We start from the raw sequence: 24,132 nt of genomic DNA on the forward strand, positions 1-24,132 counted from the left end.
CTTAAAAAAAACCTTTTGGAATTGTTGAGCCATTTATTGCCCCGGCGCGGCTCGCTAATAAAATTTTCTTCAACGACGAGTGGGCAAAGTTCGTTGTACACAATTTTTTTTTTTTTCCATAAAAAACACTTGCGACGAATTGGAAAACGACAATTTTTCGATTGATTTTTTAAAAAGCCCAATTCCTTTTCAATTATTGATTTTGTTTGTTCCATTGATTTGAATGTAGATAGTAAAAAACACGATCGCAGATCGTCGGGAAAATTAACGTCTGGGGTTTCACTCATCGAATAACTGTGGAGAAACTTGAACAAAAAAATCATCCGATTTTAATCTCCTCTGTAGATAAAAGTCAAGCGAGTTATATCAGATTCGAGCGGTGCGACAACATCGTAATAAAATGAAAAACAACATTGACCCGAATACAAACATTCCTATCGTTAGACCGAGCGAATACGAGAGTGCTTATCGGATCAGCAACCTTCGATCGTACGCGCGAGGAGTCAAAGACAGTGCAGAGTGCAGAGACAGGTGTACAGTATAGGATGAAATGATCGAAGGAGAAGCAGGAGCGAGAGGAATAGAGAGATGCGCGGGGACGCCGACGAAAATGCGTAGGGCGTCTGCATGAGTCAACGTGTATTTTTGTTTTGTTTTTCCGTAGCGAGAGGGTATTAATAAAATATTAACGAGAATCGTTGAAGAGGTTGAGTCGCTCGAGCATAATAAACGTATCTGAAAAGTTGCTCTGGCGCCGCGAGAGACGAAATGTGAGGCAAAGGGTAAAAGAGACAGAACGAGAAAGAGGGCGGAGGGAAAGGTGAGAGAGATGGAAGGATTGCACAGAACGCGAGAGACTCCGCTGCAACCTTAACCAACGAAGCAAGCCGTCGTCGTTGTTGGTCGGGGTTGCCGCCTTTTCCGGCGTAACTTCTCGGTAATCTGTCGGGTGAATCACCGAATGAGGGGAAAAGGCGCCGTGTACCGCGCCCGAACTCTCTCACGAAAGTGGGGTGAAAAGAAGGGGGGCAGACACGGTACACGGTGTGACGAGCGGTGGGAGAAAGATATTCGTATCTACAGAAATTGGATGCGCGCGCACGAGGAGTCAAAGTGCGAGGCTAGTGGGAGAACCGAGATGTAGCCTGTACTTGATAGAATGCGAGGTGAATGCGAGTCAACGGAGGCGCCAGAAACTTCCCCCGCTACGAGAATTCCCGGATCGTTGAGGTGGGGCCGCCGCAAGCAAGAGCAAGCGTAGCAGCATGGTTGCTCACGGCTTGTTCGCGCGCGCTCGCCTTGCTCTCGCTCTCTCCCTCTCTCGCACATCGCTGCTGCTATACGGACGCACCATTTGCCATGAAGCGTCGAGACTTGGTCGTACAACTCTCTCGCTCGCTCCTCCGCCAGGGCCCTTCTTCCTATGCTTGTTTGTTTATAGGCGCGTTCTGGGAAATACCCCGATATCCGAGTAACGGACTCAACGCGCGCTCTCACAAACATAAATGCGCGTATTGACTCACACATACGCATAGGCATGCAGCGTCACTTCTTCGCCTTTTTTCCATCTTCCTCACTCCTTTTCGTTGCCTCGTCGTGCATTCCCATTCTGGTGGTGCATCCGGTCGGTTCTCGGATTCCCGAGTGTAGCGACCTATACGAGTAACGCGCTGCGCCTATTGATACGATCAAATGTTTTTTCCTCCCAACTTTGACGCCTTTTCTTCTTTCCTCACATTTTGCTTCTGTGGAATCGCTCACGGGCACCTCTCACCCCCCTTTCGTCCGGAGCTCTATCCCGCAATTCTTGGTTAGAAGAAAAAAATAAAATAAAATAAAATAAAATACGACGCGCCAATATTGTTCGGCAAACGGAAATATTCTTCACGAGGAAACTGCAGTCGAGGACTTTTCCTCTCAACTCTATTATTGTTTCTATAATATTTTCGTATACAAACGAATTTTATATATACTATTTTTTCCTCAAAACTCAACGCATCGCGAACGGTCTCGTTTCACATACTTTGTTTCTATATCCAAAAGGCGAACGGAAATAATGAAACAAGGGTTGTCGGTGGCCCTCCAATTGGAATAAAAAATATTGCTTCAACATTTTTTAATACCGACGAGAGAAAAGTTTTCAATTGTTGTAGTTTTGCATTTTTATATGAAGTAAATAATCAAATTTAGGGAATTAACGTTGATCGATGCTGTATATTTCTGTGAGTTCTTTCGCTCTCCAATAGAGAAGCAATTTAATTTTATCAAGTAATTTGCAATTCGTGACAATTATTCCTTATTTTGTTAGAACGATTTTCCTTATTCGTTGTGTTTGCTCGGTGACGTCGGAGCGACCAACTCCACGTCTTTTTCGATAAAAATTTATAAATATTTAATGAAAAGATCACAGCTGTTTTTGAGGGTCTCACAGGTGTAAACTTCGCCTCAATTAAAAGCGATTCAACTGTTGAGACGCTCGGTCATTGAACCATTTCGCCTTTCAAAGTGCGTGGTCGGGCAACGTTTTCCTTATCCAGCCTGAATTCAATACAGCTAGCAAACAAGCGCAAAAAACCAAGTTTTCTCTGCGTAATCAACAACTCAATGTACCGATCGACGGTGTTGCTCAACGTTGACTTTTCGTTACCAGCAATAACGATACGCCGCCTGAACCTGCGTGTCATACGGACCGAGTCACCGTGAGAAGCGCAAAAAAGATGCGGATTCGGATGACCGAAGTTTTCAACAGAATTCGACTGAGCTGAGTAAGAAAAAAGACTCAACCACAAATTTTCCATTTTTCCTGGGAGCGGGCCAACCTTTTTTCATTCCGATTTTTGGAACGATGTCACAGAAATTGACTTCCGAAAATTCACAGAGTAGGAAGAGCGACTGAGCTGCTGCTGGGAACGGGATAAAGCTTTAGAAGTATTTCTAAAAAAAATAATGTTACTCTTTCTCGTCCCCTGTTCAATTATATACTTGAGGAATTGTACCTGATCGGAATTTCCGTACTTCGTGATGCAATAAAAATCTGAAAAAATTCAGCAACATTTGGAAAGTTGTGCACTACAATTATCAATAATAATATTGCCCAAAAGTTATTAATAAATTGTTTAAATAAATTATTTTTCAACAATTTTACAGTAAACCTTTGTTTTTTTTTTACGAATCGAATGTGCGCATTTTTCTGAATGCTCGTGATATTTTTCAAAATTTTTTCAAGAAATTTCAAAAATCCACGAAAATTCTGAAAAAATTCATGAGCATTCGGAAAAATACACACATTTGATTCGTAAAAAAAAAAACAATAGGTCACCGCAAAATTATTGAATAATTGATTGTTTAAACAATCCGTTATTAACTTTTGGGCAATATTATTATTGATAATTGTTGTTCATAGCTTTCCAAATGTTGTTGAATTTTTTCAGATTTTTATTGCATCACGAAGTACGGAAATTCCAATCGGATATATAATTTTTGGTCGAGCTATCCATCCAGTTATGCCTTAAGGAAGTTGAGGCTGTACAGTCATTTTTTTTAGCCAAAAGTTATGACCTGTACCTTTCAAAAGTTAGGCCAGTTTACAGTTTGGCAATGTTGCATACACTTTAAAGAAAAGTTGGGGAAAAAAAGACAAAAAACTGGTGAAAGCTCAATCGAAAACACGAACGGTGACGATCCTAGCCTCAAAAAACTGCACGGGAAACAGATTATTATTAATATAATCTCAGTAAATCTCCTAATAAATCTGAAAAAAATTGACATTGTTCAGCAAGCCTGGCTCATGTTGCCCAAAAAATTTCATATTTTTAGCATCATTTTTAACGGAGATATCACTGAATGTGTCTTGACTTCCATAAGATTACATGTTATTTGGCCCAAATTGTTATTGATTTTTCTCAGCAACAACGCTCCTAAACTGTCTGAAAATTAAACTGATTTTTTTTTACACTTCACTTTATAAGATGCAATCGGTTTAAAAGCGATGACATCATTTTCATTCTAATGCCTCAACTTCCTTAAAATTCGCCTTCGACGGGCTGCTTCTTCATGTTTACAAACCCGGGCAACAATATCGAAACGCAAAAATTCGCAGAGCCATATTCTTTCAAAAATTTCTCACTTTCACACACATTTTCAATCCCGCATAGAGGCAAATCAGCTACCTATTTATTCGTTTATTTTCGCATTCCGTTATTGGTTAAGAAGATTAACCATTTTATAGTGAATCTGCGAGTAGCGAGACGAAATAATGTTTTATGATCGAAAGCCGATTGCGGGTTTTTACCCAAAAATCTACGTCGCCAGGAATCATTCACCACGCCGTAATAATTTTGCTTTTGGGCAGCTCTTGGCCTGACGACTTGTCCCTGACGTCCCGATTGTTCCTGACGACATACTTTGTGAATCGCCAGACGGAGGATTTTTATGAATAGAGGAGAAAGTTTTACGCCCTCTCGAGGAATGACGAGCCATGACCAATCAATTTGAAGATTCCTGACAAGTGTCCCGTCCCCACCCCCCAGTGAAAAGGGTAAAAAAAAACGAATTTGTCGAAATTTCGTTACTTGTCGTATCGATTTAGTTGCTACTTAATATACGAGAAGCCGAGTCGACGAATCAACGAGAAAATAAGGGTTTGGGCGCACACCTTTCAAAAGGTTTGTAATTTTTTCGCGGTAAATTTATTTCCCATGCCAAATGATCTCAACTTCAATTTCTCTTCCATTAAATTCATAAGCTTTATTAACCAACGTTCAACTTTATTTTTTAGGCCGAAACAGGTTTGAGGGAATGAATTTTAACTGCAGCAATTGTCAATATTTTGACAGGAGGATTCAGTAAAGCTCTCGTCGACTGGCGCCTCGATCGCCAGCAGATAGTTGGTGATGAGTAAAGACGATATGTGGGCGTTATTTGGCTGTACGAATCGAGTTCAGAAAATTCTACGCCCATCCTAATCTATTGGAGACAGAGAACGATCGAACAAAAGGTCGCTTCTGGCCACGGCGAATGAGCGGAATGCCTGGATAATATCTACAATGTTACTGAAAAAAAATTATTATTTCTCAAAATTTCGATTCTCTCGTAAAAGTATTGCGTCGATGATGAATTTCTGATTTTTTTTTTTGCAGAAATCAAACAATATCAGGCGATTCATTTAAGCGTACTAAAATCGATGCGTCAAATGTTTTGCAAAATGCTGCTCAAATGATTTTCTTAAGAAAGTCTTGAACTTTGCACAGAGTTTAAATGGGCAGTCGACTGACACGCAAATCAAAGGATTATTGAGACTATGCTTAAAAAATCGTTTATCTTTTCATATATAACGAATGAACGTTTCTTACGAAGTTTTATGAAAAAGTATACAATAACAATGAAGTATATAACGGAGGTTTGGGAAAAAATTCGAGACGATTTATCTTACTCTAGCAATAAAGATATATTACGTTAAAGATTGAACGAAATTGTTAATGAGCACTCGTATAAGCTCACATTTGCTTATTTCGACATTTTGTTTCTTCTTGGCTTGGCCCATTCCTGTCATAAGCCTTCTGGCTTTATATTAAAACTTTTTTCTTGATTCATTTCATTCGCCAAGAGATAAATTGAAAAAATTTATTTACAATCTCGAATTAATAACTCTGACACTAATTTAAAGTGATTTCATCTTTAATTAGGAAATAAAAAGCGTACTAATTTTGTTTTATCAGCAATGAGATTTTCTTCATAGCAATTATTCGTTTCCAATACTGCAGGCAACGAATAATTAATGAATTTAGTTATTATGTTTTCATTGTTGTTTCCAATTGCTCGAATATTTCGTGGATTACGTTATCGCGTTAACGAGCACCATTATCCCCAAACGTTGAGGAATAACTCTTCCGTTATCTTCGTTCGAGAATAGAGCAAAAAATGATAATTACCAAACGAATGAGTTTGTGAACTCGAGAGTGTAAGTGCGAGAGATTGCTCGGATATTACATTTCATTGATATTTACGTTTCAACCTTGTTGTATATATATTTATATTTATATGTAGATTTGCACGCACGTTTCACGTTATGTTGTGCTGTTTACGTTGTACACTGCTCGATACCATATACAGGGTGTCGCATTTAAGGAGGGTGGCTACATTCGTCAAAATGATAAGAAATTGATCAAATTTGGTGATAATGTTCTTCAACATCAAGTGCGAAGACACAATTTTTTTCAAAATTTTCTTTTGCTTACTTATCGAGTAATTGCGCATTAAGGTATTACTGGATGGATAGCCCAGCCGATAAATTGTACCTGATCTGAATTTCCGTACTTCTCGTGATGCAATAAAAATCTGAAAAAATTCAGCAACATTTGGAAAGTTCTGAACTACAATTATCAATAATAATATTGCCCAAAAGTTATTAATAAATTGTTTAAATTAATAATTTTTTAACAATTTTACAGTAAACCCTTGTTTTTTTTTTACGAATCGAATGCTCACGATTTTTTTCAGAATTTTCGTGGATTTTTGAAATTCCCTTTTTTAAATTTTTTAAGTGGCTCCATTTGTACATTTTTGATCCAGTAACCTCGAGACTTTTCAAAACTGATGGTAAATATGTCTTCTAAAACATATCCAAAATTCAAATTTTTAAAAATTTTTTCAAGAAATTTCAAAAATCCACGAAAATTCTGAAAAAATTCATGAGCATTCGAAAAAATACACACATTTGGTTCGTAAAAAAAAAAAACAATAGGTCACCGCAAAATTATTGAATAATTGATTGTTTAAACAATTTGTTATTAACTTTTGGGCAATATTATTATTGATAATCGTTGTTCATAGCTTTCCAAATGTTGTTGAATTTTGTCAGATTTTTATTGCATCACGAAGTACGGAAATTCCAATCAGATATAATTTTTGGTCGAGCTATCCATCCAGTTATACCTTAAAGCAGATTTCTTATTCCCGAAATGAAACGCTATGCTTATACACGTGAACTTTAGTGATCAATTACTCGAAACTGTACAGAAGAAAAATCTTAAAAAATTTGTATTGTCAAATTTGGCACTAAAGAATATGTTCACCAAATTTTATTAAATTCTTATCATTTTGAAATTTTCAATGTATTTAACATGGTTTAGCATGGCAACATTGTATCGTCGCTATAGCCACTCTCCTTAACCTCGTCAGTTCAATTCGTCCAACTGACAAAAGTGTGAATGAATTTGCAGTGGAAGTTTGACGTTTTCGACGAGGTATTTGCATGCGAGTGATACGATTGACGTTCATGCACGTGATTTTGAATATTCAAAATACCATTGATGAGAGCTTCAACAAGTTTGCTTAAGCACTTGTTGCGCATCCAAGTAAAAAAGTCATTCAAATTATAGCGCAGCACTACGGTATCGATCGGCCAAAATTTTTCATAATTCGCTACAGGGTGAACTGCCCATTTAAGCAACACGTAAGCCATCTGCGAACTATTTTGGGATTAAAGAGGGAGAAAATGTGTAAGAAGACACAAAAAACGCATTTATTGTTCAAAGACGAATTGAATATTGCATACGATTTTTTTTTTCCTTCCCGTCGATCAATTTTCCGGAAATTAGCAAAATTAAACGTCACACCCGAAATCGTAGTTTTGTTTATTTATTTTCATTGATAAGGAGTAATTAACATATTAATGCAAAAATACATATTGTAATGGATATTAATATCAAAATAACAATAGAAACATTTTAATATTTTTAATTAATCGTCAGTCATTTATTCAATGAAAAAAGGTGAGGAATTCCTGTGTTCATTCAATGGAAAGTGCTGGGAAAACTTGACCCTACATATAAACACTCGCGAATTTGATGGATTTTTAATTAGTACACAACTAAATAGTGGTTAAACTTAAACGAGCTCGTTGAATGTTTTATTTTTTTTACGCACAGTGTCAAGTGCACTCCTCCAGCAGCGTATAACACAAGGCTGTTGTGAACATTATAGAAACCAGAAAAAAATATAAATATTAAACTTCAGCTTGCTATTAAACGAGATTATTCGTTTTTATCATTTTGTTAATTCAATGGCAGGTGTTATGCAAATGGACGGTTCACCCTGGCGACGAAAAGAGATGGGAAAACGAGTGAATATTTGCGGGATGTGAGCGAACGAATAAATGTTTTTCCGCTGCATATATAAGACCGTATTGATTCTTAAAACTCAAGTATCCCGCTTCGAGTTTATTTCTTTCTGTTATCTCGATGCAATTTTTATTCCATCGAGTTGTAAATTGTCACTTGAAAAAGCCACACCTTTCGATTCGAATGTTCTTATATCGCGTTATAGGAAATTCCCCCAATGCGGCGCTAACGATGGTGTGGAATAATAATCCACATTTTACTTGAAATCCATAGTTTCGAAAGATGCATTTTGCGTTGAACGATTCAGTTTGTCACGTCGAAGAAAATACGCTTTTTTTATTTGTTCTTTATGATGAAGAAGGAGTGATAAAAAGGCGATGATGTAGAAAAAAAAGACGATAGCGTGGATAAACGTCTTGAGAAAGAATATAAACAATTCCGGCGTTAAATCTTAAGAGAACAAATATCGCAATATATTTCCAATCTGATGTGATCAGTCGCACTCACAATTCTCCTCGAAAACTTCAACAAACGACACATCTCTCGAGAATATAGTTTCTGTCCGACGTATCAATCGTTTGATAGCGCAAAAAGGTCATTTCCATCCGGTTTCAAAGCGATGAAGTCGAGATTACTGATCAATCGAGGAAACTAACGCTTCGCGTGGAGAATCCTCGAGAAACTTTATTCGGTGTTTACGATGAATCGTTCCAGTGCATAAGTAAGGAACAAGCACGAATTTACAGCATTTGCTACGCCGAACAGACAACCGATATTCTCATTGAAAGAACAAAATTTTGTGAATTTAGCATTTGAGAATATCGAGATAAAAATATATGTGTGATTTTTTTCAAATGAAACTTTTGAATGGACAATCGGAAACTAAACAAACTCACATACTCATAAGGTCGAAATTGTTGACACATAAACGATACTTAACTATAGAAATTATCAATTGGAAAGTATGAGAATTGGAATTTTGGGAATGACTCTTATGTTTTCATGTCTCCACGAGCATCCACGAGTCCACGTGGACCCAGGCAAAGTTCCTGATTGGAATGAACAACTTTGGTCATGAATGACAGCTCGAGAAAGCAGTAAAATGCGAGCTCAATACGTCTTTGCTGATACGATATCGTTAATTGAACCTTAATACAATAATGAGTCTTATAAAATAAGAGAATGAATCTTATCAATTTTATCACGCGGCGATAAATCAGCTCGTAAACTCGTCATGCGTTGTATATCATATAGAACGCCCATATTTATGATTTCGTGCACACCGTCGCGCAGATGAGACAGATATATATTTCTCTTGAATAAGAAAATTTTCCAATGTTAAGTGACCGCAGTATTGTGAAAATATATGCAAAATAAAGGCAGTCTTCACTTCACGGTCCATTACGAAAGTGTCTCGTTTAATAAATCATGTTTTAATTCGTTACTTCAATCTTTATCGCACGATTTCCTGTGTACTCTCGGTGTCTCAATCCCGATCACATGCTCGGGGCCTGCTGATCCACTCTACAGCGAATTCTGCACGGTAAAGGGAAAAGGGAAAAGAGGGCAAAAGGTTTTTATGATTCAAGTTTACAGAAAAATGTTCGCGAGCATGAATTAATAATGAGGAAAAGGGGTTGCAAGAGGGCAGAAAAACAATTGCAAATAGTGCACTAACGACGCGGCGGAATTAAAAATCAGCTCAACTGCCACCCTGCGCGTCTGCGTATTTCAGCCCATTTTCATCTAATAGGACAAAAGCAATCGTAAAATAAGATGAAAAGCGCAGTAGATTAAGGTGCTGTACGAGAAAATATTGGAAATAGCGCAGTAACAGCGAAAAGGGGAGGAATGAGAATATAGAAAAGTGGGAAAAACGTGGGCTTGCTCTGGAACCACGACAACAACAATGAAAACCTATCAATATTGTTTATCAGTGTTGACGACTGATGGGCTGCACAGCCAGCACGTAGTAAATTGTACGTCGACCAAGTGAATCATTGATCTTCGAACTCATTCAGTGCCTCGCGGTACTCGTTTCTCTCGCCGAAGTACACATGCACACAGACTTACAAAAAAGACCGATTGTATCAAAGGTCTCACAGTAAGTTCCATCAACACGTATACGTGGCAAGAGAGAGGGAAGCGGAGCTGCCGCAGTGCGGAATCGGTTGGTCGAATAAAACGATCTCATCGCCAATCGAAGTGACGTGCTTGTGCCCACTTTTTTTCATCAAAATCACCACTCAGGTTTTTAGTATGCTTTTCAAAATAACGTAAATGTCATTTCCATGGGGGGGAAAAAAATTGCATCTCATCGAATTAACTTGATCCTAACTTTAGAGCTAGTGTGCAAACATCCAATCGATAAATGTCAATCGATTCAAAGAAAACTTGTATATCTTATAAAGCGCAATGATTATTTATTATCGTATAACCACATCAGATTTGACAGAAGCATTCGTAGTGCATTTAATCATAAATGAAATGCGACACTTCCGAAAAACGTGTAATATTATGTAACAGTATTATAGGTGTATTTGCTCAAAAATATGTTATAAAATATTTGTGACACAAGACGCTATAAAGCCTCTGTAAAATGGCAGCAACGATTCTCGATTTAATGTGCGCGAAGGGATCGAAACGTGATGGATTTTGTTTGTAAAAGATTTTTTTCACACTCATTTCGCAGATGTTTGTATGGCCGATCTTCGAGATCGGTTTTTTATCGGAAAAACGTGTCTCAAGATTTCCAGCAATTCTCAAACTATATTTTATTTTTTATTTCACGAGCTGGCAGACCTTAATGCGCAATTTGATGCTTCCTCGTAAAACTGGAAAGTCGTCGTTCTTTATATCGAGAGTGAAGTTCTGAACGGTTCGCGCGAGGCACGCAAACAAAGGTGAACTTGCAAACCGCTCGGTGGTGAACTCTGCTTTTCATGGGGACGTGTTAAAAACGCATTTTTCCGAGCCCATCTCTCCGGATAACGTGGGAAAAATATTTCTTCATTTTCATCACGTACGCGCTTGCTATACATACCGCGAAGCTCCTTCCATTACGTGACGTGCTACCAATTGATTGTGTTATTCTTATCCTCAAGAGTATGTAATATGTTTGTTTCATAATTCCACTCCCGAGTTTAACTTATCTTATATAACGAATGTTTGCTTACATTAAGCGTGCACAAACATTCATACGCATTTGAGAATCCTCGTGCACGTTTATTTATTTGACTACATTCACTCGAGGACGAAAGACCATCGTCCTCGAACTCTCTCGCGAATTAGCAGACGCACGTGTGCTTCTTCATGCAGGCACATTCGTTACTGACCTTGTTTTTTTGATTCTTCTTTCATTAAGTCATATACGCATAATAAATAATGTCATTATGTTGTATATACATGTATGTTTGAGTATTCAGAAACGCGGCTGTTTATTCGTGCGACGAAATTCGAAGGTTTTCGGGTGCTTGTGTACACACACGTGCACATTGTTTCCAATCTTTTTGTTAGCGGCTTTCCTCATCGCGATCTAAATATTTCAATTTTTTAATCCAGTTTATTTGATGGAAATAAATCGAAATGCGTCATTCGCGTGATCATAATAAAGATAAATGTGCGCTCGCGGGCTCGTTCGCTGTACCATCTTCGTATCTCAATATTCACACAATCCAACTTGGAATTTGGATCGTACGAGGTTCGATATTTTACGTATCCCGATTCTGGGGGCCGGGTTGAAATTCCGAACTGTGAGAAATCAGAAGGCTCAAAATTCCGAAAATCTAGTTGGGAATAGGGAGATTTTCGGAATTTTGAGCCTTCTGATTTCTCACAGCTCGGAACTTCAACCCGGCCCCTTGCTCTCCCATAAGCAGAATATAACAATATGATTTTGAAAAATCATTCTTTTGGTTCGAAATAACTGGAAAAAAATAGTTAATTTCTTTGAAATTGATTCGCAATACGAAGTGATTCGACATTTTCGATTCTACCTTGTTTTTTCCTCGCTCTTTCTGATCTTGTTGTATTCGTATTCCTACCGAAATCGACAAACACGTGTCACTATTACGTCTATAACGTAAGAGGAAAGAAAAGCTGTTGAACGCCCGTACACACTGGTAAACGAGATTATCGTGTTATTTATATGCGGTTTGATCGAACGTGTCCATAGATCGAACACCTGTTATTTTTCACCGTCTTAGATCGTTTGCATCATGCATGCGACGTCAGAATAACGAGATGACGTCACTCGGAAGCAAATATTGAGCGAATGTTTGTCGCTCGAGCCTTCACTTCGAATTTCGTTATCGCGCGTCTCCACGACAATTTATAGTTACTGTCCAAAATTCAACGATCACTTGGACTTTTACCAAGAAATAAAAGTGGGCTTTTCGAGAGCGACGATGAATTGCGTGACTTTATCGGTCGATCGAAGAGATCGAAATCGCGATGCACACTTGAGGCGTCGTTTTTTTTTCGCGAAAGGAGCTGAAGATCGCAAATACGTTAATTAAGACCAAATTTCAATGGCACTGATTTTCAGTGCTGTCTAGGGCGCATTCCCTTTGTTGGAATCCAAGCTTTTACTGCTTGTTCATATGCTGAGATGAGCAAGCTCCATGGTCAGGTCATAGTCAATCATTTTTAATGATGTTCCACGAAATCTGAGACCAAATTTGACCGATTAATTTCCGAGATATCTCCGAAAAAATGTTTTTGTCCCAAGGGTCGATAACTCTGAGCCTATAATCGTCGCACAAAACGCTATTTTCTCAATGGCAAGCAATAATTTGTCGAACGTATAATGGCCAAGGGCGACAATTTTTTTCTATAGCAATATTGAGTTTCGCTGCTTTTGAACCTATGGATTTATCCAGGAAATCGGGTTAGAACGAAGCGCTAATTGGACGTGACTGTATACACGAGTCAACTACACGAACTACCGTTCGTTTGTTGAGAAAAAAATATCAGCGTTTTGCATAACACTGCCACCAACAAATTTTACTGAAACGAGCTCGAATCCACCCTGCTTGTATATCAATACAATATTGTTACGATTTCCCCCTTTTAAACACATATGTGATTGTGATAAATGTAAATGAACGCATCTGATGTTCCTTGGTAACGGTCGTCTTTTGGAATAATAAACAAGAAGAGAAGAGTCTACCGACGAGCCTCAAGCGATACACATGTACATTGTCATATAATAAACCGTCCCGTATTCTTTAAAAGTTTGACTATTTATTTCGGCCCAACGTAACAATATCATTTTCCGATTTTTAATAAAAGACGACGCTGAAGTTTCCAACGTTGGAGTCCAACGAAATGAACGAAAAACACGTTTGTAATTCACCAATTTTTTATTTCACGAATCGTTGGTGCAGCTTGAAAAACTACGAATCGCAAATTTGGCAGAGAACAAAATAGAGAAATTACTGGAATTATTGGAGAGTTTCTTTCGATCATTTCGTTGGGCTCCAACGTTGGAAACTTCAGCGTCATCAGAAAAGTTAGAAAAGTCTGTCTGTATTTTTATTTCAAATTGTATAACGCCTTGCGCTTTTTATTTCAGCCAATAACTCGCATATCAATATAAATATCATATACAACTCCGTTACATTATGTTCTGTACTCATTCTTCCATACTCGCTATTATATATTTCTAAATCTTTCCCCCTTTCTCCTGACGCGAACCTCCTTCCTGATTCTTCTAACCGCTTTCGAGTTCCGACACAGATTTTTTATCATTTGTTCTTTCAGAGTTTTTACATTCCACATCCACAGCTCATTCCCATCTATCCTCCCCTCCATATTCCTCAACTTTTCTTACCGATTACTTTCTTTCTAACTTTCCTATACCCAAACATGAGTTAAATTATCTTCCACTTCCTCGCACCTATCTCAGGTGCAGTTTACAAATCCTTTTTTGCCCCCCTGCCTCACATTTTCTCCTCCTTGCCTCCTTGTTTTGTCACAGTCCCAGCAGTATTTTTCTTTTCCCACTTTTGTTTTAATTTTCTTATAGAATTCATCATACACGGGTTTGCCTTTTTCCCCGGTTCCCCTGTATATCTTGTTCTTTCAGCCTTTGACAGCAAATCTCTTAAAAGATGATGCATTCAGGGTCCCACCATTTCGCGTTCACAATTCCTCCGTTTCCATACTCATACCCATTTTCGTTTCTCGTGTTACCTCCCACATATCCCCTTTTCCTCTTTTCCCACCTGATTTTCCCTTTTTCGATACTATCCCTCCCCCCTTCTCTTTTACTAATTCGTCCAAATTCTTTTCCAAGTCTTTTCTCTTTCTTTTCCCACCGTAATTTTTTTACTTCTTCCCCTTGTGTTTTATATCATCTGTTGCCCCTTTTCCCTGTTCGTTAAATTTCCTTCTTTCCGTTCTCCGACCACGTTTTGTATCCATACAATATCATATTCCTTTATAAAGTCTGATATCTTCTTAACTTTTCCTCTCCCAAAATATTCCAAGTTGCTTTTTAATAACCCCCTTTTCTTCTCTCCGAAATTTAATTTCTTTACTCTTCATTCTTCTTCGACTTTTCGGTTCCTCCATTCTTGCACTTCAATCTCGTTTCTCCAAATTCTGTTCTTCTTGTTATCTAATTATATTTTCGCATTTTGCATTTTTACCACCGTCCTCCCGACAGCCGCTGTACTCCCACAATCTTCTGGTCAACTTCCAGCCTTGATTTTATCAATTGAGTTTTTCCCCCTGCCACTTTAACCTCCGAATCTCTGCAATTTATGCCTCTGATCTTTCTGTTCTTCCGCACCGTATTCTTCCCTGCCGCTTCCATTGCCATTTTATTCCCATCCAGGCTTCCGGCTTCTTTTCATAGCCAAATCCACTTCCCCTTCTGCTCGTTGTCTTCCACGACGCTGAAGTTTCCAACGTTGGAGTCCAACGAAATGAACGAAAAAAACGTCTGTAATTCACCATTCAATTTTTTATTTCGCGAATCGTTGGTGCACCTTGAAAAACTACGAATCGCAAATTTGGCAGGGAACAAAATAGGAGAATTACTGGAATTATTGGAGAGTTTTTTCGATCATTTCGTTGAACTCCAACGTTGGAAACTTCAGCGTCATTTGCCTTCCTCTCTTCTTGATAGGCTTCCTTATCTTCCGTTCTCTCTATCCTGCCACTTTCTCCCGATCCCTTCTTCTTCTAGCTCCTTATTGTTTTGATGCTGTTGTCCCCGCGTCTCTTCCTTTCCGATCTCGTTGTTGTTGTTGTTGTTGTTGTTGTTGTTGTTGTTGTATATTTGTAGTTGTCGTTGTCCGAACCGATCAACTTGTACGATACACACGTACCTTTCCCGCTTTCCTTCTGTTTTGTTTAGTTCGTTATTCTCTTCCGTCAGTACCTTCAGCTTAACTTTCAACTCCTCCCTTGTCTCGTACACTTCCTTTACTCTCTTTCGCAATTCCCTTTTTCCTCTTCCCATCCTGTTTGGTCCGGTATCTGTACATCTTCCATTGCTCCGTCTCGGCAAACATTTTTCAAACTATCCACTTCTATTCATGTCCTCGCACTGACATAGTAGCAGCGGGATCTTTTCTGTCCGCTACTTTCCCTGCTCTCCTCTTCCGTGTTCCCCTTTAAAGTTTCCTTTTCTTCTACGTCCGTGCCGGACCGTAGCTCGATCCGCTTCCCCCTCCTCCTAGTTTAAATCTTTCTCATCAGATGACAGAATGACGCTCATCTCATGAATGTACACTACCGGTCAAAAGTTTCCGGAAAAGTTCCCGCACTCTTTTTTGTGCCACGACGCCGGTAGTCAATATATGGGACGCAACAAGGCGCATTTCAAAGGAGAGACATTTGGCTTCAATTTGGTTTTTTTTAAAAGTCTCTACGACTTTTTTTATGTGTGCTACGTCATATTGAAAACGTTCGTTTGTTGGCGTTTTTTTTTTCGTTTTCAACTGGATCGCGTTTTGAGATAAAAATTTTTGTTCGTAATTTTGCGAGTTAGTCCTCAAAGGCACAAGCCTTAGCTTTAATTTCGTTTTTGAAAAAGTTTGATACGTTTTTTTTCGCAGCATTATCTCGTTTTTAGTAAAAAAAGACAAATTTTAGAAATTGCCCTGTACCGCGAGAACTATTAGATTTCAAGGGATGCTGCAAGAGTGTAAAAAGTTGCGTCTGGGATTGTTTTAGTCGCTGGAATTGAAAAAAAAGTTTTCCAACATTTTTTTTTATCAATTATTTTTCAATGGAACCTCAAGCGCATTGATTGTCATAAAACGAAAACAATAGGGGTTTTGATACAACATGAAGACAGAAAACAATTTCACTCTTTTATTTCCAGTTCACTAAAATGTTTTCGGATTTTTTTGGAAAATTTTTTGTTTGAAAATTTTTAGGTTTTTTATCTTTATTCAAGTTTGTTTCACTTGTTATGACGACGGGCAAGGATCTTATACCGGTGTTAAATGGGGGCAACAACGCATTTTTGTCGCAACAGAAATTTTAATTTTTAAACATGATAAAAGACGAGAATTTTTATTATTTTGACGAAATAGGGAGTTGCATACGTTTACCATTTAATTGTGATAATCATCAATCAAACACGAAGTAATGCCGAGTACCAAATTTCGACTCATAATAACACGACGATCTGCAATTTCTCTGTTACTTCATCGAATCAACAACAAGAAGTATGCCAAAAAATCTCATTTTTCATTTGGATGTAAGCTTACTCCAAAATCGTCTTTTCTACGGAATCTGGTCTTTGGTTTCGATATAATTAACAGGTCTATTCTGGAGTTCTATCAGTGGCTGCCGATGGAATGCTGTGTAGAAGTTGGTTTTCTAGTCAAATTTTGTCGTATTTACCAATCTTCACGTAAACATTCTATTTTCGAGTACTGCCTTGTTTTGGGGTTTTTTCGTGCAAAGTAATAGAATGTCGCATCCACACAAAGTACGCGGGTATGTTCCCGTTTGTTTTGATTTGAAAACATCAACAAACGAAAATCATATCCGCGAACCTTGAAAGTATGTTATATTTCATTGTTTTACATGAAAAAGAATGAATGCAACTCAGTTGACTAAAAGTAACGTTTATGTGCGCATCGGGAAATACGATAAAATTTAACTAGAACTCGGAAGAAAAAACTATTTTTGGAGTAAAATAACATTTGTAAAAAAATAATATTTCTCAGTCTTATTTTTTTCTTGTTCTTTATTCGATAAAATAATCAAAGAAATTGTAGTTCATCGTGTTATTACGATCGAAATTCGATATTCCATTTTATTTTGGGTTTCATCGACGACTACCATAATAGAAAATACAAAAAACTACACCACTATCGTAAGTGTATGCAACTTTCTATTTCGTTGCAATAATCCAAATTCCTCACGTTATTAACGATTTCATCTCTTGATTCAAAGATTATAGGCCGCCACCCCAATTTAACTATAGAAAATCGTGCATCGATCCTTACACTTCGAAACGAGGGTTTCGCAATTCGAAAAATCGCCTTGCGATTAAAACTATCTCGGACAACTGTTGGAGATGCTATAAAACGTTTTAACGAAACGAATTGCCATGAAGATAGAAAGCGTTCTGGAAGGCCTCGTGTCACTACCAAAGCGAAGGATCGGTCACTCGTAATAATGTGTCAAAACTTGACAGAAAACTGAGTGCACCAGTAAGCAACTGAGTGCAACCTCGTAAATACAAGAACTGGACTGTTAAAGATTGGAAACGAGTTTTATGGACCGACGAATCCAAATTTGAAATCTTTGAACAAAAACGTCGAATTACCGTACGACCATACGACAAAATGCACCCCGATCCCGTGATACCGACAATTAAACATGGTGGCGGTTCGGTAATGGTGTGGGGATGTTTTTCTTTTGCTGGTGCAGGATATTTGTACCGAATCAAAGACATACTCGATCAAAAGGGGTATCACTCGATTTTAAAAAATCATGCTGTCCCATATGGAAAGCGATTACGACGCTGAAGTTTCCAACGTTGAAGTCCAACGAAATGAACGAAAAAAACGTTTGTAATGCACCGTTCAATTTTTTATTTCACGAATCGTTGGTGCAGCTTGAAAAACTACGAATCGCAAATTTGGCAGGGAACAAAATAGGAGAATTACTGGAATTATTGGAGAGTTTTTTTCGATCATTTCGTTGGACTCCAACGTTGGAAACTTCAGCGTCATAAGCGATTGATTGGTAGAGGATTCGTTTTTCAACAAGACATCGACCCGAAACATACCTCGAAGCTCTGCACTAATGATCTGACAATCGAGTTGATGTGGGATGAAATAGATCGCCAAATCGGAAAAAATCACATCCATTTGCACAGCACCTCTGGGAGAGTTTGCAAAAAACGTGGGAAGAGACACCGAAGTGCGTCTTCGAGAAGCTCGTTGAGAGGATGGATGCCGCGGATGGTGAAAAAAGTGCTGAGTACCAAAGGTGGTTTCTTCTCGGTGAAACCAAAGGTTTGAGTTTGAAAGATCAATATAAAAACTTGACAAAAAAAATTTCAATTTAATCATGAAACTTTGTTCACACCGGATATCCTAACACAACTCCGTAGTTTTCGAAAAACCCGGATCAAATAATTTACGTTCAGAAAAAAATTTGCGAACAAAAAAAATTTCCAAAAAAATTCGAAAAATTTTTAATGAACTGCAAATGAAAAAGTGGAACTGTTTTCTGTCTTAATGTTGTATCAAAACTTCTTTGTCTTTTTTTTTTACTAAAAACGGGATAATACTGCGAAAAAAAAATCGTATCAAACTTTTTCAAAAACGAAATTAAAGTTAAGGCTTGCGCCTTTGAGGACTAACTCGCAAAATTAAGGACAAAGAATTTTATCTCAAAACGCGGTCCAGTTGAAAACGAAAAAAAAAAACGCCAACAAACGAACGTTTTCAATATGATGTAGCGCACGTAAAAAAAGTCGTAGATACTTTTAAAAAAAACCAAATTGAAGCCAAATGTCTCTCATTTGAAATGCGCCTCGTTGCATCCCGATATATTGACTACCGGCGTCGTGACATAAAAAAGAGTGCGGGAACTTTTCCGGACTCTTGTCCGGAAACTTTTGACCGGTAGCGTATCTCGGCTTCCTTTTTTTGTTCGTCATTTCCACCGCGTATCGAGAAGTTTTCGATACCGTTTCTTCCAATCTCTTCACTCTTTTTCTCTCTCCTTTTAGCTGATCGGTTTATTCCCCGTTCCTTGTTTCTTGCTACTTTCAGTGCTGCCACCTGTGTTCGTTTCCGTGCACTTCGTTCCGCTCAGTCCTTTCCCCTTGTTCCTTCTTTACATGGCTCGTAACGGACGACGCCATGTTTACAACTTCCTAACCTCACTCTGGCTTCCCAACTGATAGAGCCAATAATCGTTCCTAATAATCGACCTCGAGCTTCACGTGTACTAACACTTTCACTTGAGCCTCACACCCAAGCCTTTATTATTGTCCACTTTCCTTTTACTTTGGTAAGCTGAATCCCCGATTTCGTTTACCACCAAGACCCGCGTGCCCGAGTTACGTCTTGTCCCTACGAACCGGAAACCGCGGAAGCCGGTTAGAAAAGTCAAAGTGATGAAATTTTGAATTTTTCAAATGTAGCAACAAAAATGCTTCAGAGGAAAAAAAGCCACTTTGATTGTGGTTGTTTCTCGTGTCAAGGACAACGTCAGACTTTTCAAAACGTTCGTTCTCAATCACTTTGTGTTCACAATTTACGTGTGACTGTGTGGCAACTAAGTCCAAAGTTATCGTTGAACCACAATACAAAAATAAACTTCCCGGAAGGATAAAGTTGCAGAGACATTGTTAATAATAACTGGAGTCGAGTACTCTGGCATAAATCGATCAGTTGGGAAACCTGCGCGGTGATTGATGAAGGAATATCGCCACTAAAAAGATCTCTTCGGCAAAGCTTTTTATATTTCTCCGACGCACTGAAAAGTCGTACATGCGTGCGCTTCTCGAAATATGAAGAAGAAGTGCGGTAACGATTCATCGCTTTCGTGAAAATGAAGCGCGAAAAAACCTCAAAGTACAATAATCAAATACACTTTTCGTTGATCCAATAAAAAGGTGCGGTTATTGTTCAATGCAAATGTGCAAACGAAAGAATAGAAAACCCACAGTAACCAACGACCAACAGTTTCGATCACAACTTTTTTACTCGGTCGGTCTGTCTATGATAAACTGCGTTAACGTCAAGAAAACATAAGTGCGTAAAGATAACAAGTATTAATATCGTTTGTGCAACGTTAGACCATGAATTTACGTACGAAATATTTCGACATAAATGATAGAATAGAGAAGTTAGGTAACATTTTCAAAGTATCGTAACGTAGTTTGGTAATAAACATTGCGTGAGTATTAAACGGCGCCTGCTTTATGCGTGTGCACATGAAACGATATCGAATTTGATATACGAAAATTTTCCCACGTCGTCTTAATGGATAGCCAAGCTCGTGAATATTGATTGTAAAACTTTGAGCGTATGTATATTCGACAACGAAATAATGGCTCGTCACTGAAACGACGTTCGACTTCGTCAGTGTCACTCGTTTGTTCGGATGAACTTTAGAGCTATGAAGAGAGTGATTTGCACTCACCGAGACAATTTGCCTGCCGCTCTTCACAAGATAAGCACAAACCGTTCTGAATTTTTTTTTGCAAAACATGATCGAGTTGTACGGAGCCAAAAATCTTCCGATCCGCATCAGCGAGCTCGATGTTCTCACTCCAATGTCGAGTAATTAAGTAATTGGTACAAAGACACGTCAAATTTTTCTATGAGTCTGAATTGCAAAGATTCGGTTCCGCTGTGCAGTGACACCGTGATCTGCTCCTTTGGATCGTCCAGCATCCGTTAATATATAATTCACAGGTCGAGTGCATCGCAGGCAACGTTATAGGTGCATTTCCATTTTGATCAACGTGCGTGAAAATTCAAAGCGTCATCGTTAGTTTTACGTTATCGCACGTTCACGCAACCCTGATATGCTCACCGTGCGCATGATATTTAATTCATGTACACTGGCACATAAAATCGCGTACGTATGTACGAACGTACGTCGAACCATTGAATGCGCAATTTTATTTCCTTGCTCGTTCTTTCTTACTACAATAAGCGAACAATACGGGCTGTCGAATGGAATAAAAAAGAAAGAAAAAACAACGGTCTTTTGAGCTCGTGGATTTGTCGTTGATGAATTTTACGATCGCGCGTAACTCGCGCACGACTTGTGCACGTGCGAGTCGATTCAGTTCTCATTTTTGTTCTCACTCTCATTGCTAAACCACAAACGTTTTTACCGCAAATTCAGTTTATCAATTAATCTTCCTCTCTTTTCACTTCCACTTTTTTTTCCTACGATTTTTTAAAATAGGCTTTTCACTAAAATTCAATATCACGCCTTGGACCGTACTTCACGAAGTTTATGAGAGATTTCAAAATGATAAAGCAGCATTCTTAATTTTATCATACTCTGCGATAACAATCGTGCCAAGTTGGCATCAATTTTTTTTTTTATACCACTAAATTTATGCGAGCTGTCACCACCGTTTCAGTAGTGGACCGAACAATTATTAAAGAAGGAAATCCGAGAAAATGAGCACAAACTGCGAGAATAGTGTCTTTGAAATTATAGGAAATTTTGTCTTGGCGAAGTCCGGAGGAGGGAGTCGAGTTTTTATTTCTGAAAATCGCCAATATAGGCAGAGTTAATTTGACATTTTTAAATATTAAAGTCAATAGATTTCCAGAAGTTCACAATCACTGTGAATATTCAAAAACTTCAGTGTCCATAGCTCCAGTCGTTTATCTAGAAAAAAAGCTTGAAAAAAAACTGGAAAATAAGTTGATGAAATAGTAAAAATGGGTAATATTGTGGGCGTGCACGCGCCAAAGTGGCCATGAATTCGCGGAGGATGTACTTGAGGAAGTTTCAGCGGGTACACGCAGTCACGTTATCCGAGTATATTTGAAATTCGAAAACGTGAATTTAGCACATGTCGAACACATAACGCGTGTTTAGCACATTGCGGAACGACCTCGATAAGCATCTAAAATAATAATTGGCAAGTGAGCATCAGATTTATTAATCAGCCGAAAGATCGACCGCCTGAGCCTCGTGTCGCATCGAAGCGAGTCCGAAAGCATCTCTCACCGACGTTTTCTACTTCATCAATTTCGGAGATACAATCACGATGGAAAACGTATTATTGGTAACGAGAAATCTGCGAAAGCTTGCTCGTCTAGCTCACGAGGTTTTTTGGGACCCCGATACTCCATGCAAATAATTGCAGTTGGCCTGAATCCTATTCCGGCTGCGAGTGAGCTGTCAATAATGAGTTCGCGGCTAGTTTGATCACTCCGATCTTTCGATTCGAGTGAGACCTGCGGAGCGACGGGGAGGCGGAGCGAGATAGAGAGAAAGAAGAGAAAGAGGTAACGGCGCGTGTAACCTACGTCATACGCGTCACGAGTGGCCGCGTGACGATCGAGCGAGTTCTCGGTCGTACATAAGCACAGACGTATGCGCGTTGTACACCACAGCCGGACGTTATATTATACGCCGGTTGGTGTGGCTTGAGGCATTGCCTCACCCCCTCCTGCAACGTTCCTTTTCGCCGCACCAATATTCTCCGAGTCTTTCGCCTTATCGGCACTCGTCGAAGCAGAGCTCCGATATAACGAGAACTCTGTCGCGCGCGTGGGACGTCGCGAGGCCCACGCGCTCCCTCCGTGTCGCTCCCACGCTTCGAACGCGGACACATTCGCTGAACAATTGCAGCCGCTGCAACTCGAGACACACCTTTGTTTATTTATTCGCATCATTTTTTTCTCTCCCCGCGATAAATTTTTCAGTTTCATACGACATTGCGAATCCGTTTTTCACTTTCGAGACCGGGTCACAATTTTTTATGCGATATACGAAAAAATCGGTCGATACTTTTTCGTCGGAATATCATTTTTGCCTAAAATTTCATTGTTTTCTATCCGCCGTTTCACCTGATATTCTAACTGAAAAAAATTGGCTTTTAGCTTTTGCTTCCTTTCAAGCCTCAACTGAATAAGTTCATTTTTTCAATAGATTCCGCATCACTGGCGCTAACGCGCGATTATAAGCTTGATGCAATGCTTCGAATGATCTCCGTTATTGCGCGGACCCCGTTCTCGTATGGTAACATTCGAACGGAGCATGCAATCGGGAATAACCGATGGACGCGAAACATGCGCGGCGCGGAGTTGGCACATATACTTTGCAGCTATCCGCAGACGTGCGCGCGAAACAGGAAGCAGCGGGTTACAAATAAGTATAAATAAATTGGAATGGAGAGTGTCGTTTTGTTTTCAGGGGATATTCGTGTACCCGTGGGTTTCTTTTCTTATTTCTCATCGCATTCACTTTCAACTTTTCATTTTTTGTCGTCTGGCGTGGCGCGAGCGTCGCGCAGATCCGAGAATGTCTCTGTGTCTCACGGCTCTTCTTTACAACGCGGTCTCCGGCTCGATTCTGCGGGTGCGAGCGACGAAGTGTCACGAGAGAGAGAGAGAGAGAGAGAGAGAGAAATATACCGAATATACCAAAGTCATGCGTGTACGGAGGGGAGGAGAGGCCGGAGAGAGGTTTGTATTTATAGAAAGCATTGCTTGCGGAAAATCGAGTGTCTTGCCAAGTCGAGTAAGGTGTCGCGAGTATATGAGTGACCGATGCATCTCCGTCTCTGTTTTCTCTTCTTTGCTCCTCGTAGTCTTGCACGTCTAGTACGAGAGACCGGACGAATCTGGTTCTTCTTCTTCTTCGTGTTTGTTGGAGAATGACAAATGAGCCTCCTCGAAAGGTGCATGGATGCAGTAAATAGCGCCCTAAAACAATGTCGGGAGAAAAGTGATCCGGAAAACTTGATGAATTTAACTGCGCGTTCTCCTCATTCGAGGATGACGTTTTCCAAAGTTTTAAAGCTTACCAGCGCAGAAATACT

The sequence above is a fragment of the Venturia canescens genome, chromosome 1 (assembly GCF_019457755.1).
Source record: "Venturia canescens isolate UGA chromosome 1, ASM1945775v1, whole genome shotgun sequence".
NCBI classification, from domain to species: domain Eukaryota; kingdom Metazoa; phylum Arthropoda; class Insecta; order Hymenoptera; family Ichneumonidae; genus Venturia; species Venturia canescens.